Here is a 9,173-nt window from a genome sequence, read left to right as displayed (position 1 = left end):
CGAGGTGAGGTGTACCGGAGGTCGGGAGTGAGGATCGCACTCCGGAGTCGCCGGAACCTGTGAGAATCGTGCCGGAGGTCGGGAGTGGAGGTCGCACTCCGGAGTCGCCGGAAACCTGAGGAAAGGAGCACCGGAGGTCGGGAGTGAGGATCGCACTCCGGAGTCGCCGGAAGTCGACATCGAGCCAAGGCCGGCCGACGTCATCGAATCCGAGGTCGCCATCGGACCGGAGCCGCCCGAGGACGACATCGTGTAAAGACTGCCCGACGCCATCGAATCGGAGGTCGAGATCGAACCGAGGCCGCTGACATCGAGACCGGAGCCGTCTACCGGCGTCGTCAAAGAACTGACATTGTGCCGAGGCCGCCGACATCGAACTGGAACCGCCTCACGGCGTCGACACGACTCCAGCGGCGTCGGAGCATCAGAAAAAGGGCAGTAAGTGGAGTAGAGGGCGCCAAAGGCCCTGTGGAATCCTAAGAGACTACTCTAGGGGTTAGAGAGGTGCTGGAACCAGCTGGACTGTGCCAGGGGTGAGCTGGGACTAATCTAGAGGGGTTGTGTGGAGTGAGAGAGCCAGGTCTCTGGTATTCCCCCCTTGATCTACCTCAGTTTAGGCCTCAGCCTTGTCCAAGCCAGGGAGTAGACACCCTCAAGCCTTCCACATCCCCACGAACTGTGCCTGGGCCAAATCAGCCCTTAGGAATTCAAATGTGATCTGATTCTATGAGTGTCACTGTCAGCTTTTAATTATTTATTAGGGGCACTGTATTTATTGTATTTAACCTATTTATTGCTTCACTGTATTTATTGGTCCACAGTATTTAATGATGCACAATATTTATCGGTTTACAGTATTTATTGCCTCAGAATATTTAATTGCCTGTATGTATTACACCTTTATTTATGCCTTCAGTATTTGTGATCACCCCTATTTATTGAATCATTAAGCCAGTATTTATTTGACCTGCACTATCTAAAAAGTTTGTATATTGTGATTGTTATTTATTTTATCCAATCAGCAACTAAGAGAAAAAGAAGATAAAGAAAGATATTTTCATAATTTTTACGGTGTAGAGTCGTTTTTGGAACGGATGCACGCATGGTTATTGTTTGGGTATGTTGTATGCTTAGCGCGGAGCCTGATTCCTGACCACTCGAGCCAAGCTACCACAGTGTGTCCGGAAGACCACCACCACCCTTTCAGAGTGGGAGTGTGGTTTTCCAACAGAGGCCTGACAAGAAAACAGAGTGATGGGAGTTGGAAGGGGAGGACATCATTTTCAAAGGAGGGTACTTCGAGTGGGCAGTCAGATAAGGATTGATGGCTCAGGGGTGCAAGAGAAAACCAGAGAGACAGATTATCAATGAAAGTGTAGAGCAGGGGTGAAGGTGTCCAGAAGAGAAGTACAGGGTTTGAGAGTCATCAAATGTGGTCCATGGAGAGTCACGAAATTGGGAAAGTTGTTCCATTTCCACATGAGTGGCAAGAAGATGGATTGAGGAATCCACTGGGTACTAGGAAAATAAATGAATTGGTGAGAAGCCAAAAAAAAACTCAGTGGGACCAAGAACAGAAAGGACAGGGTTCACAGTTAACATTGGTGAGGCTGGTGGAACAGATCGGAAGTCTGACAGCTGCCTAAGCCAGGGTTTGGAGCAGAAATGTGATCATGAGAATTGACTGCATCGTGAGGACAACTGTCAGAGAAGGAGTGCAAGAGGTCAGAAGTGAGCGTATAGGTGCAGAGATGTGTGACAGTTTCATGACCCTGCAAAGAGTTGGGAAATGAAGATCAGATAGAGATTCAGTAATTGAAACATGATCCTCCCATTATTGTAAACTATCATTGAAGGACAGCAAAGGAGATATTTTTAGTTTGTGGTCATGCGGAATATCCTGCCCATATTTTCTGAAATGTGAGACCACCAAGAGAGGGGCAACGTAATTTTCTCATAGGGTAATTTTTGTTACCAGAGTCTGAATTCGAAAGAAATTTGAGCCACAACCGTATACTGCCTAGCATATAATGCAGCAAACACACAAAAGGTGATGGGAGGAATGCTTGCAATAGGTCTAACCACTTGCAATTGCTTGGGGTAGCATTCCAAACAGTTTTTCTTTTGCTCACCATGCCACCGCAGTTTGGACCTACCCATATGCAAATCAGTCTTGACCCTACTCCAGACAGAACAGTCCAGCCTGAACTCCCAGGTTCTTTTATTGAGAAACCTTCTGGATGTAGTCTTCCCTCCGTACAGTCCCACGGATTGCTTTTGGCTTTTCCTGATCTTATTGTGAGCCTGCTCTCATATTTGCTAAATGTAGTAAAATCTGGCTCCCCCTTGACCCTGCTCTCCTTCATATCCTTCTTCAGGGGTTTGACATTATTACCCCTACACTGGTGGACCTTTTGAACCGTTCTCTCACTAGTGGGCAGGGCCCCCCTTACCCGCAATGAAAGTGGTGGTGAAACCCCTTTTAAAGAAGCCAGGTCTGGATCCTGCCTGAGTAATTACAGGCTTATTTCCTTGCTGCCAGGTCTCTCAAAGCTCCAGGAGAAGCATGCTAATAAACATGTTTCCGCCTTCCTTGAGCCCAGCGATATTCTACAAATGGGGTTCAGACCACATCAAAGCACGGAAACCGCTTTGCTGTTTGAGGAACACAGATTGTTGTTGGACAAAGGTGGCTCGGCAGCCATTATCCTGGATTTGAGTGTGGACTTCGACACGGTTGATCACGCCACACTTATCTATTGGATATCTATGGTTTGTGTCATCGGCTGTGCCCTGAATTGGCTTTCTTCCTTCTTAAAGGATAGAACCTTCCAAGTGCTCAACCACTCCTGGTATTCTCAGAATCTTCCCCTGTGCTGTGGGTGCCACAGGGGTCCTCTCTTAGCCCCACTCTTAATATTTATCTGTATCACCTAGATGAGATTGTTTATTCCTTTGGGCTGTCATTGGTTTCTTACGCCGATGACTTCCATAACCCCCGATCCCAGCTCCATTCACCTCAGCTTGGGCCCTTGTCTTCAAGAGGTGGCCAGATGGATGGCTAGTTGCAAACTGAGGCTTAAAGAAGACAAAACTGAGGTTATGATTCTGGGCAACAATCTTAACAAAAGAGGCACCCTCCCCTGTGCCAGACTGTCTTCAACACTCCCCAGTCCCAAATGGGTGATTAAGAGTCTTCGAATGTGGCATGACTGTAGCCTCACTATGGAGCAAAAAGAAAGAAAACTTGTGGCTACTTGCTTTTGTGTTCTGAGTGCGCTTAGAAAGGAGTATTAAACCTTCTTAGCCAGAAGATTAATCGTCCAGACTCTTATCTCCCGCCTCGACCAGGGAAGTGCTCTCTTCCAATGCTCACCTAGCTATGTGATAAAGAGGCTGCAGACCACACAGAATGCAGCTGCTCAACTTCTTATGAATTTCACTAGACATCAATCTGCAAAACGGGCCCCAAGGGATCTTCCCTGGCTACCAGTTGGGCAGTGTCCAGTTTAACACCCACTGTATTCTGCACAGATCACTCCACAAGAAAGGTCCTGTCCTATTAAGACCGCTTGCTATCCCCTACATCCCTGGAAGGTCTCTTAGATCTTCCTCAACACACTTATTGCAGGCCGCCAAATTCAGCAAATCTCGATGGGGTGGGCGTTCATTTTATCAGGGCCCCAGACTTTGGAACACTCTTCCCCTTGACTTACGCCTGCCTTCCAATGAGCTCTCATTCCCATAGGCCCTGAAAATGTCGCTTTACAGTAATTAGTCCTCTCTGAAACCCAATGAGTGCGTTGACTGCTTCAGTGCCTGGAGGCCTTCGGACAGCTACGCAATATAAAAAATAAATAAAATTGGAGCTCGCTGTCAGGTGTAGCCTGGTTCCAGTGGAAGTGAGCATGGGAGTTATGGCTGGGCGTACTTTGTCACAAAGAGCATCCCCCTGAATGCTGAAGGCTAAAGAGGTGGGCTTTGGCAATGCCGAAAATTAGGCCATAGAGATGGCACAGAAAGGGAGAACAAGGCTGTATTACTTACCAGTAATCTTCATTACACTGAGTCCTCCCCAAGGAGACAGGTATGAATGGGGTCTCCCTCAAATAGGCCTCCAGTCAGAATAAAGGCAGACCCCCATAAACAAGTGATCATTCTTGCCAACAAAGGAAACCTGAAACATAGAAGATTCATTGTAAAATTATATTAATCTGTCTGACAATCAAAATACACCATAAGCCACACATCAGATTGCAATGTGAACACAAACAATTGAAGTCAATAAGAAGAGGAACCAAGCACAGAAGCCAAATAGTGAACATAATTCTGATAGTGAAGAATGACTGTGAGGGACCTGGCCCACACAACAGCCTTTCCAACTACCAGAGGAACACCCTTGCATCCACCCATGCTGTGGGCTTTGCCCTTGCCAACTTACTCTGAATTAGTCCAGGAAGCTCAACATTCACGACCACGCTGATATAAGTAGCCTTACCCATCTGCAATTACGTGGACATGGTTGATTTCGCTTTCTTAAAGCATGCTCAATAATTACAAACAAAGCCAGAGAACCTAAAGGGAAATGAGACGAAATTGGCAGGGATCTGGAGGTCATGCACTAGAACAGGAGTAGAATCAGTGGAGTCCCTATAATAGGGGAAAGACAAACCTGCCACCCTTCAAGTGTTCAGACCCCTCCATCTTGAGCAATACAGAGGAAGGAAGATTATTTTGCCTGGAGTCAAACAAGTTTAGACAGGAATTCCTGATATGGACTCAAAACAAGAGCAAAACTATAAGATTGAGACAAAAGTCTCTGTAGAAGGGAAACACTATTATCAGAGATCCTGCCCTGGAGCTCTAGGAGATAATGGTCAGAGGACAAGTACACCTCTGGCAGTCCTCTGGAAGGCTTTCTGCCCGGGCAGTTCACATATGCCACTGCAACCATGTTGTTTGACCAGATGCAATCCCCTTCTTTCTATATATTAATATTTTTTTATTGAGAGTTCAAATAAAACAATACAGAGTAGAAAACAATCAAATCTAATTAATACAGTGCGAAAAAGAGAATACTAAAGACTTTCATGCAGATTGTCATTTTAACATTTAAATTATAAAGTGCAGGATTGTATAGACGCAGATAGTCAAACAGCTATCATTAATTTTCAAAGGATTTTGTTAGAGTAAAACCAGTACGTAGTATTTAATTACAATGAAGATCTTCACATTTACTAGATCAGAGCTAGGTTGTAAAGTGCAGTGTGGGAGAACCTGACAGTAAAAATAGTAATAGAAAACTAGTTGGGTAATAGCGAGGGAGATTTAAAGATCAAACACCCTCCAATATTTATCATATTTTTTGAGGGCCCTTGATCTGAGAGCATATTTTCTTTCCCTATCCTGGATTCGAAGTAGTTTTATCTTCCATGCCTGAAAGGATGGAACGATATCTGTTTTCCAGGACTGTAGAATCAGGGATTTAGCTATTAAAGAAGCTATAAAAAGAGACTCATCATGTTGAGTGTGGACAAAAGAACAACCTAGGAGGGGAGTTAGATCATCAAATACAATGTTAGTTTTGAGAATAATTGAGAGATAATTTTCTATTTCCTTCCATAAAACTTGGATTTTTGGACACTCCCAGATGATATGTTTCCAAGTGCCTTTTTCAACGCAACGAAAGCATTTATCGGCTACGAGAGGGAAGATATTATGTAAAAAGGATGGGGTTCTGTATAATAACCATTTATTATAAAATTGCATTCGAGAATGTTGCAGGAATTGTTTGTTTCTTCGCTACGGTCAGGGGCTTGAGCTAGACGGTTCAGAGATATGGGTGGTCATCACGCCCATGACAGTAGCAAAGAAACAAACAATTCCTGCAACAGTCTCAGGAAGGCTCCTATAAATGTAGTGACAGCAATTTCTGTGTAGGGCCGTTACACAACAATTTGCTAAACAATTGCTAGCAGAGCAGACGCATGTAGCTATGGCACAGAACAGACAGGCTTAACTCAGGGCAAAGAGTAACGTATTTATGCAGTACCAAAACAGTAAAAGCTGAAATGCAGAAAAATAAAAATCCCAAACTAAATGAGAAAAAAAAAAAGAGTAAAATGTAATAAACAAAAAAAGAATAATTCAATATGGCGTACCAGAGATATGATTTTTTTACAATGTATGTAGATATAGCGCTAAGAAGCACAAAGTGCCAATTATAGTTAACGGTGACAGTTGACAAGGACCTAGGGGCAATTTGTGGCTCGTTGCAATGAAACTCATTGGCTATACCAACCAGGTTGTCCTGGTCAAAGATTTTACTTCCTAACTTTAGTCCTTTAAATTCTTATCAATCACAGAAATACACTTCTATAGCACCTCTCCCCTAGAACCTCACAGGAGGAACCTAGATGTTCACAGGTGTCAAACGGAGGCAAACGGCAGGATTCAGTCACCACTGGTCAGTTGAAGGTAAAAGCCTCTTCTTGCTTGTTGCGTCCATGTAACTTTTTTTTTTTTTTTTTAAAGAGTTTTATATAGCGCGAACTACACCCGAGACATCGGGTAACAGAGCGCTTTACATGAGCACCAGTTTTGTTACAGAGGGACACATTAATTTTTGTTTGGCACGGGGAGATTAAGTGATTTGCCCAGAATGACAGGATGTTGAGCATCGTTGCCGAGACTCAAATGCGGTTCCCCAGCTTTGAGGGCGACCGCTCTAGCCGTAAGGCTACACCCTCTCCCCAACTTTAACTGGAGGTTAGCATTATAACTCTTGGAGTCTACTTCTTTGTCCTTGGTACAAGAGGGAGCAGGTCCAGACCTCTGGGGTCCCTCTAGGGCAGGGGTCTTCAAACTGTGGGGCGCGACCCCCAGGGGGGCCGTGGAGCGATGCAAAGGGGTTCACGCCTTCCCAGTCACACTTCTGCCCAGGCCCAAGGGCTTCAGCCCCCCCTCTTTCTCCGTCCTGTGTCTCAGCCCGAGCTGCTGCAGTGCAACTCGCGCTGCTGTGGGCAGTGTCTGGAGTCTTATCTCCGGCGAGTTTTTCACAGGTCTTTAAAGACCATTTGCATTTTTACATACCTTTGTAAACTGCTTACAGAGGCTTAGTTTTTTCCCTGGAGCCAGTACCCCCTGGGTCCCCACACGGCCTATTCATTACATTTATATTTTACATTTACTGCTGTAGTGTGAGAATGCATTTAATGAAAAGGAATATAAAGTAGGGATGCCAAAAGAAAAATGCGTGCCGTGTTTTGTTTAAAGAGCCTGTAAAGATCTCCTCTTGACACTAAATAGACTTATAAATAAAAAAGTATGTATGAATTCGTTATGTGACTTTTCTGTCTTTGTTCTCTTTAATTATCAGTATCGAGGCAGCCCTAGAACACAATTACAAGTGCTTTCTATTTATATTTGCTGTTCGAAGTATGCACAGATAAGTGCTGAAAATACACCTTTAGGTGACTGCTTATTTTTGTATCGACTGGGCCATCAAAATAATCTGCTGGCAACCCTAACCATAGGACTGTAAGTTTGTTGCAGGATCAACACATTATTTATTTCCTTCACCCTCGATCCCCGATTAATGCCGCAATAGTTTAACTTAGATCTTAAACTCTACGCCGCCGTCAATAACATGCTGAGTTACTTCATGGGTCTGGGAATGCACCCTGCATTCAGACAACTCATTCCTCATTCTCACCCTCTACGTTCCCGCTCACCCTGCACTCACAGTGATCACTCTGAACTCACAATGCACTTGCGCTGTTCACCCTATACCTCACCATGCAGTCACACAAGTACACTACTCATCCTACACTCATGTGACACTTCACTCACCTGTCCCCCTCACTGCTCAATATGCAACTTACTCAAACAAGCCCATCAGTAATCATACATTCATTCATCCCATTCTGAACTTGCATCCGCACGTGAATTCATACGCCACCTCACTCACCCTGCAGTCACTCCACTTACCCTACTCTCACACTGTTGCATTGCTCACCGTGCACTCACATGGGCATTCTTGTCACCCACACAGTGCAGAGGGTTAATGTGCCTGCTACAAAGAATATGTACCATGCAGATCACAGAAATTGGTGTGAGTAAACTATGAGTAGCGCTATAAAAAAATGAAATGTTTGTCAGAAAGGTGCTATAGAGAGATAGAGGTGCATTGTTGGTGAGAGGCAGTGAAGGAATTCATGGAGAAGGAGGAAACGGGGGTGGGGCATCAAAAAAGACTGTTGCGCCAGGTGCAACTAGTGTAAGGACCAGCCCTGGCTGGGAGTGTTAGCCCCCCCTCCGAAGTTCTGGTCTAGTGACTCCCCTGCTTCTGCCTATTATTATTATTTACATTTGTAGTGCGCTACTGTTACCATAAGAAGTCCTGGGGCTAATAACCATCTGCTGCCTGAAGGCAAATGAGAAACACACAGAAGGAGAACCAGCCAAATGGGGTAACCTACAGAGCATAGAGAAAGGTTTTTATATCGTCCTAAATGATAATAGATTCTTGGTGGAGCGAAGCAAAGGAGGGTGCACGTTCCATAACTGCGCGGCCTGCATCAAAACAGTGAGACAGACAACTCATGCCTTCTTGAATTAGGGAACAATAAGCAGAGTGGCACATGCCGAAAGGAGCATACGGGTCTGACCCGTATGCTTGGTGAGGCGAGATGAGAGGATGAGAGGACAGCAAGGGAGTGAGAGAATTTGACTGAAGAGGTCAGGGATGAAGAGAAATTTGAATTGCCAAAGAGAAGTGTGGACACGCAAGAAGTGAGTGTGAGCCAAAGGGGAGGGCTTCTGTTAGAACAAAGGGGAGATGTGAAAGATGAATGGGGGGGGACTGGAGAGGTGTAAGATACTAATAGACAAAAATTTGAATGGAGAGATTAGGTGAATAACAAGGGCTGAGGGGCACGGGAGGTGACAGGGCCAGAGCGGCCATGAGATAAATGCGAGAGACTGTTGGAGATGAGGGCAGTGAAAAGACAGAATGGCAAGAGGCGATTAAAGGTGAAGTGAGAGGTTGAATGGGGAGAGTTCAGAAGTTGTAAAAAGGGGTGAAAGAAAATGGCCTGCAAAGTGAGAGAGGGAACCAGGGTTAGGAGAGGAGAGAGGGATGGAAGGGAGGGGGTGAGAGGAAAGCTGCATGG

This window comes from Triturus cristatus, chromosome 4_1, assembly GCF_964204655.1.
Source record: "Triturus cristatus chromosome 4_1, aTriCri1.1, whole genome shotgun sequence".
NCBI lineage: Eukaryota > Metazoa > Chordata > Amphibia > Caudata > Salamandridae > Triturus > Triturus cristatus.
The sequence above is the reverse complement of the archived record's forward strand: the minus strand, read 5'-3'. Positions refer to the sequence as shown.